This window comes from Manacus vitellinus, unplaced genomic scaffold (assembly GCF_001715985.3).
Source record: "Manacus vitellinus isolate BGI_N305 unplaced genomic scaffold, ASM171598v3 scaffold_9_pilon, whole genome shotgun sequence".
Taxonomy (NCBI): domain Eukaryota; kingdom Metazoa; phylum Chordata; class Aves; order Passeriformes; family Pipridae; genus Manacus; species Manacus vitellinus.
The window spans coordinates 3,443,802-3,451,426 of NW_021940917.1; positions in this window are offsets into that span (position 1 = coordinate 3,443,802).

Here is a 7,625-nt window from a genome sequence, read left to right on the forward strand (position 1 = left end):
CTTCCTTTTTTTGTTTTCATGTCTTAGTGTGCTCTCTGTGCTATGTGCCAAATCCCAGTACCTCAGGCTTCTACTGAATATCACCTCACCTCTGCAAGGGTCCTGTGGAAGGTGTATCTTGTCTCAAGAGGGCACTTGATACAAGGTTGTCTGAATTTCACACTATTGGAGTTTTTCTTCACTTGATCTGTCTTGCCTTCCCTCTGTGCTTTAAACTGTGCTTCTTGGTCACTTAAGTGGTGCTGGGATTGTTATTAAACTTTGGCAAACTGTTGCATGGGGTAAGAGGTCTAAACATGGTTTAAAAAAAACCCATAAAAATCAAAATAATCATTCTGTCCCTCCCAGGGACAGAGTCAGAAAAGTACTTACAGAAAATGCCTAATTGGAGAGATGTGAATAGCCCTGCAGATTTCAGTGCGATTGTGGATGCAATTAAAATTATACCTGTGATAAAATACTTGGCTGCACTGAAGTCTAGTTAGGGGATTGTCGAAGCTTCACCTGGCTTTATGCAGCCCAAAGCCCTGGGTGGTTTCCAGAGGCTCATTTGCACCCCAAGTGTGGTGCAAACACTAACAGCCATGCTGTGCCACCAGCCTCTCCAGCAGCCAGATTTCCTTTCAGAAACCACAGATCTAGGCTGTGAAGCAAACAAAGGTGAGAGCACAGCTTTGCTCGTGTCTCTTCTATTTTTCTGGTGGATGAGCAGCACTGCCAGGCTTGCTGGCTGTGTGACCCGTGATGCGCTGGCAGATGCAGCCTCAGGACTTCAGATCTGAATCAGACACGCTCGTCCCTTGTCACTCTTCCCAGTGATTTTCTGGCAGGGAAGAAAAGTGAGTTAGATTGGTAAACTTTTAGGCAGCATCCACCATAGCTTCAGGAAACATGGCCATGGTCAGTTTTATCCCAGTGCCATCTGGTGCATGAAATGGCATAAAGAAAGAAGGGGAAAATGGAGTTGGGAAAAAACATGGAATGGTAAGAGGAAAATGTAGTAACACAAAAAAATGGCAGAACTCAGAGAAGGACATTGATATGAACATAAAAATAAAGGTTTCACAATTCATACCTCTGAGGGCAAAAAGATCACATTATTTAATTTAACCCGTTACATCCTGCTCACGTGATTTTCCACCTCTCAGATGCTCCGGATTGCTTTCCAATCTCTTTTTAAGTACTTCTGTTGTTAAAAGATCAATCACAAGGCTGTTGTCACATTGCCCTTACTGTTAAACTTTCTTACTGTATTATCAAAGTGCTTCAGTGTGCCACTGTCACCTAAAATACCCATGGTGCATTAAACTGTAGGTGTTTGTGAGATCCTGTAAATGTCTCTGCAAATGTAAGCTTAAACAGCTTTCTGTTGATTCCCTAATTTAGCTAGCAGAAACCCCTGCCTCCGCCTCCTCCCATCTCTGGTCTGTCTGATTCCACGCAGCCTCATTAGCTACCAACCTTTAAATGCTGCCCTCACCCCTCCAGGTGCAGACCACTCTCCGCTGAAAGAGACAGAGCACGAAATTGGAAGCTTTTTGCGAGAGGTGAAATTACACCTTCAACTCCCCTAGGTTTCATTTCCACTTAAAAAAAAAACCCCAACAGCCCAAAGACACTGAAGTCACCAGGGATCTTACTGTGAGCTGTGGTGGCGTCTTAGGTGCCTGTGGATGGACTGCTAATGGCACTCCAAATGGCATTTGGGAGCCCCAGGCCTTGGCTTTTCTGCTGAACAACATGGTGCTTGTGCTTTCTGTCTTCTCCTCTGTTCAGAGCCACGAATCATCTCTGAGGAGACTGATCTGAGAGCCCTACTTCACAGGCATTTCCTCATCATCTAAGGCAAGGACTTAGTCCTACTTGATATATTTTAAATCTATATTTCATTAAGCAATGCTTTTGTGGCATTTCAGTATTCATCTAAAATAATTAATATAAGCCTTTTATCTGTGTAAATCAAAACACTTTGGGAAAGTTGGAGAGCATAAAAACTCCATTTTAAAGATGAAGAAATATGAGTCATGCAGAGGGATTATGCACTCTGCCCAATTGCCCAACCAATTAACAGATTAATTCTTAATCCAGTTCCATATTCACAGGGCCACACTGCCAGATTTTATCTCTTAAATGTAAAATATTCTACATCTGAAAATACTAATCAAGTTAATGACACAGGCACTTTGCAAAATGAAGTAATGCTCTGTTTTTAATGAACTTAACCAAAAAAAAGTGTTTGATTAGGATGTTTTTCTGAAATTTCTGTATTTCAACCCAGTGTAAGATTTTCAGTTAATGACATGTTTAACACTCAGCTGTTTGGCAAGATGTTTAATTTTCCTTATTTTAATGTTTCACTATGGTTGTCTGCACATACAACTGGGAGAGAAGTCTGTGTCACAGACAAGTATTTATTTCTAAAGTGTTTCATCACCAAGACTTAAATGAAGAATACAAGTAGAAAACAGTGTTTACACAAACTTAATGTTCTCTGATTTCCCTATGCTTTTTTTTCTAAGAGGTTAGCAGCTTTCTATTTCACAGCAGGAAACCAACCAAACCAAAGGGACCTCACCTACACAAATGCATTTGGTGAGATAATTATTCGACTGACATTACAGAGCTCAAAAACACTCAGACTTCATGGTCTCTGAAGATGGAATTCATTATATCTTAAACAAGACAGGATTCTCCTCTGGGAATTTTCTGTCTGTCTGTTTTTCTTTTACATATAGTTCACCTGCTTAGGAATGAGGTAAGGAGAATAGATCAGCTCTGCTGCATTGATACTTATGACATTTTATTTTTTTCTTTGTAAAAAAAGAAAGTGAAAAAGAAAAGTCTCTTGCCATTACAAACATAACCTACTTCTCCCTGTGTAGGCAGGCACATGCTTCTCTCCTCAGCTGAGACATGAGGCCCTATTCTTAGCTCCACTTTCATTTATGTTGTGCCTTGAGGCAAGATGCAGAGGATATAACAGCTCTGTAGTTATGACTGGTTTAAACTATGCAAAATTAGAGCTCCCTCTAACATTACAGGCTGTTTTAGAGATATGTGAAAGGATGTTAAAAACCTTTTATAGAAGCCCTATCCAAGGATATGTAACTCTGACAAGCCAGAAAGGAACATTAAAAATATTTGGAAATACTTGGATGCAGTCACTAAGAGGGGTATAGAACCAACCTGCTGTTTCATCCTCTTGGCAGCTGAGAATTAGGAAATGTCTGCAGTAAAGGGTCAGTTCCCCAGTGGATGGAGCTTACTTGGGTTTACTGATGTTGATTTGCACAAATTGACAAACTAACCTCTCAGAGCATTCACCTGTGATGGATGCACTCAACTCTGTAACCAGGTAAAGACCTGGGCTATAGCCAAGGCAAAATCTCCCACAGGGAACCCACAAAGGGGCAGAGTGACCCAGTGAGCATCGATGCACATGAACTTGGAACACTGATCATGCCATTAACATGAGAGTAGCCCATGGTTTTTCCAAGACCATTTGTCAAGAAACAGAAACTCTGTGACATCCAGAACAAGTGGTGGATCAGTCTAGCTGAAAAAACACAATTATGTGCAGACATGGGTGATCACAGAGGATTCTGTGAAGCCTTGAAAACAGCATACGGGCCTACATACCAGGTCCAAAGCCCTCTACTCAGTGCTGATGGTCAAAAACTTCTAACAGATAAAACCTCCATTCTGAATCGATGGTCTGAACACTTTCAGACTCTTTTCAGTACTAGCCATGTAGTCCAAGACTCAGCAATTCAGTCCATCACACAACAACCAGTGAAGTATGAACTGGATACTGCCCCCACTTTAGGAGAAACCCTCAAGGTCATACAGCAGGTGAAAACTGGCAAGGCAGCTGGGGTTGATGGAATTCCACCTGAAGTCTCGAAACATGGGGGCCTTGCACTCTGTGTTAAATTTCACGAGTTTGTGGTGCACTGTTGGGAACTAGATGAACCACCATCAGACCTTCGTGATGCAGTCATCATCACTTTGTATAAGAAGAAAGGAGATAAATCAGACTGTTCAAATTACCGTGGTATTACTCTGCTCTCCACTGCTGGCAGAATACTGGCAAGAATACTCTTGAACAGGCTAATACCCGCTATAGCAGAAGGAATTCTACCTGAAAGTCAGTGTGGTTTCAGAGCCAACAGGAACAATCTTTTTCAGCATGATGCTCCAAAGGGCCACAGCAGACCTGGGTGATCAGGACAGTGACTACATTTGATACCATACTGATGGAAGCCAATTCAACCTAAGCGACTGAAGGCCCACACCAAGACCTTAAACCATCTTGTCAGGGAGCTGCTTTATGCTGATGATGCCCTTGTGGCCCACACAGAAGCAGCCCTGCAGCATTTAAAATCCTGCTTTGCTGAGGCTGCTGAGCTCTTTGGGCTGGAAGTCAGCTTGAAGAAGACAGAGGTTCTCTATCAACTGGCACCTCAGGAAGTCTTCCATCATCCCCACATCACCATTGGCCAATCAGAGCTCAAATTAGTCCAGCAGTTTAATTACCTAGGTAGCATCATCTCCTTGGACAGTAAGATTGACCAAGAGATAGACAATAGGTTAGCAAAGGCATATAGTGCCTTCGGAAGGCTTCATAAAAGAGTTTGGGGAAATAAACACTTGAAGATAAGTACTAAGATCAGTGTTTACAGAGCCACAGTTCTGTCTACTCTCTTATATGGATCTGAATTGTGGGTCATCTACCACCACCACCTGCATCTCCTAGAATACTTCCATCAACACTGCATGAGCAGCAGTCACAAGTATTGAGGCCATGTTGCTGAGAACACAGTTGCGTTGGGCAGGACACGTCTCAAGGATGAAGGGCCACCGCCTCCCTAAGATCTTGGTTTATGGTGAACTTGCCACCGGCTGCCGTAAGAGAGGAGTTGAAGAGAAGATACAAGGACTCTCTGAAACAACATCTCAGCCTTGGCCATATTGATCATCATAACTGGTCTACTCTGGCCTCCAGTCGGGAGGTCTGGAGACACACCATCTATAACGCTGCTGATGCTTTTGAGAAAGCACGCAGGATCACCCTTGAGGAGAAAAGACAACACAGAAAGAGTCGTGTCTTGCAGAATTTACCACCTAAGGAGTCTTTCTGCTGTGCCTTTTGCAACCGGTCGTACCTGTCTCGTATTGGCCTTTTTAGCCATCAGTGTGCTTGTAACAAACATGGGCAGAGCCCTTCCCAAATCTTCGTTCGCGAAGCCCAGCCATGATGATGATGAGCCCATGGTTTTTCCAAGACCATTTGTCAAGAAACAAAGTTGTTTGTACTAGGAGTTTCATACCTTTCCCATTGTATGCAATTTAACTGTGAGCCAACTGCTTTATCCCTAGTAAGAGAGCCTAAGTGAGCCTTCTTTGAGCTCTCTCTGCTAGGCAGTGTGGCTGCATGGGGGTGATCTCCACTGGACCTGGTATCCTTCTAAGGGTTGTTCCTCAAGGCAGAGAGACCTTTCTACTAATAACAGATCTTTGGATGTGTCCAATTTGAGTTCTCTCTAAATTGCATCTGGACAGCCCACTAACAACTCTCCTTTGAGCTGGGATCCTCTCAAGGTTTGAGATTCCTTACCTAAGAACGAGAAATCCTTCCTTACCCAAGGCAGAGAGATCCCTTCTCCACAACAGGTCCTCGGTAAGTGGCTGATAGCGTGCTAAATTAATACTAATGAAATCCATGCAGTTAATTCCTTTAGATACAAACCATTGTCCAAGTCTGAGACTAAGATTGGGCCCAGCTGCAGCTAGGCTTCATCAAGAGTTCAGAAAGCAAGGAGGTCCACTCTGAACCTTATGACTCAATGGGAGAGTCTCCCTTACCCTTTTGCATCTTTGGTCTCTGTCACTCTAAATGGATTCTAACTTGATTTTCCTCTGTATGCTTCATCCATGTAGTAAGTAATCTTGTCATCAAACTTTGTAAATTCACATTTTTATAAAGTCATATTAAAACAATTTTTGGTAATATCTTTGATGGTGATTCTTTGAGTGACCCTAAACTGCTTGTTCATGACATCACTGCTTGTTATTTCTCAAGTGTTGCTTCAACACTACCTATTGCCCTTTTCTTTTCAGTTTTGTACCTTACCTCCCTCTCCTGTCTCTGCACATAGACAAAAGGAGAGCAGGCTAAGAACCCCTCTGGGGATATGGACTTCATTATCCTAAAAAATCCCAATTAACTGACAAACATCACAGAAGTTTGGATCTTGGTAAAAAAGTCAATATTCCCAGTAAAAATTCTATCATGTATTAGCCTTCTGCTCAATCCACAAGGCATTGAGCAGAAGAAACAATGTGAAGACAGTTCTTTACGAATGCTGAAGAGTACATGTCAACTTAGCTGGTCGTGGCTTTGCAGTCCATCCTAAAACAACCAAACCAGGGGTTTGCTCTGTAGTAACTCCACTGATTTCTGGTCATGTTTGGAAAGTGTCCTGTGAAGCTAAGGGATCACTTCTTGGTTGCTTCGACCTGGGGTGTGTTCAGGAGGGCACATTGCCTTGCAGGTGGATAGGCCAGGCTGTACTGTGCAGGTGTAGTCTGTTGCACCTAACACCAGAGTGAACACACATCAGCTTTGGAAGCTGTATATTTCTTCCTAACCCAAGATGGGTGGGAAGATTCCTCTCCCTACCCAAGAACATTTTGAAACCCTCCATGAAGCCCCTGAGCAATGAAGCAGCTCCTACAGATGCCTTCAGGAGGCCTCATCCCAGTATAGCAGAAAAGAGAAAATTATTTATTTCTCTTTCTCCCTCCCTACCTCTCCAAATGTGCTGGGGAGTCACAGGGGGGGCATGGATGGACTACCATCAGTCCCCTCAGGCACAGCTGCCTCAGAGCTTGACATAGAGCTGGGAGCAGGGGCCAGTTTGGCTTGAAATGTTGTACTGGTTCAGCATTGGTACCAACAGCAGCTATTCTGGTTCCTACTTCAGGAATGTGGAAATAATATTTTCCATGTGAAGAGTCTGGCAAAAAACTGTAAAGGTCTTTGTGATGGTTTTTAGACCTTTGAATGACAGGCATCTGCAGTTTGAGTGTCAGGAGTGTAAAGAGTTGGAGGGGACTTGATCTGTGACCATGCCAATCAGAGGACTGATTAAGCCACTTGGGTTACTGCAGTGGCATATGTCTCCATAAGGAAAGACGCTGGCTTCAAATCAGTATTCCTGGCTGTTTCTGACAATGAAGAGAAAGCATCAGTTTCATCACCACAACAAGGTTTTCAGCAGTTAGAGCTATTGGCATATCTTGGAGCTGGTGCTGGAGCAAAACTGCCAGAGATCTGGATATTTCCCTCCTTTGGGTAACAATGATAAAGATATAACTTCATAATTGACCAGGTGGGGATTTATATGCTCACTGGGCTTTCTTCATGATGTTTCCTTGCACAGCACAAAATCATCATCTGTCATCTGCTTGTTCTTTGCCTTGTTATACCTGAAGAAGTGCCTTCAGGTATACAAATTCCCTGTACTGAAAAGCAGCCAACAGAGCAGTACCATTTCTGCAGCCAGGGCATGTACACAGAGCCTGGAGTATCTGCATAGGTGACTTGACATGGCTATGTGATG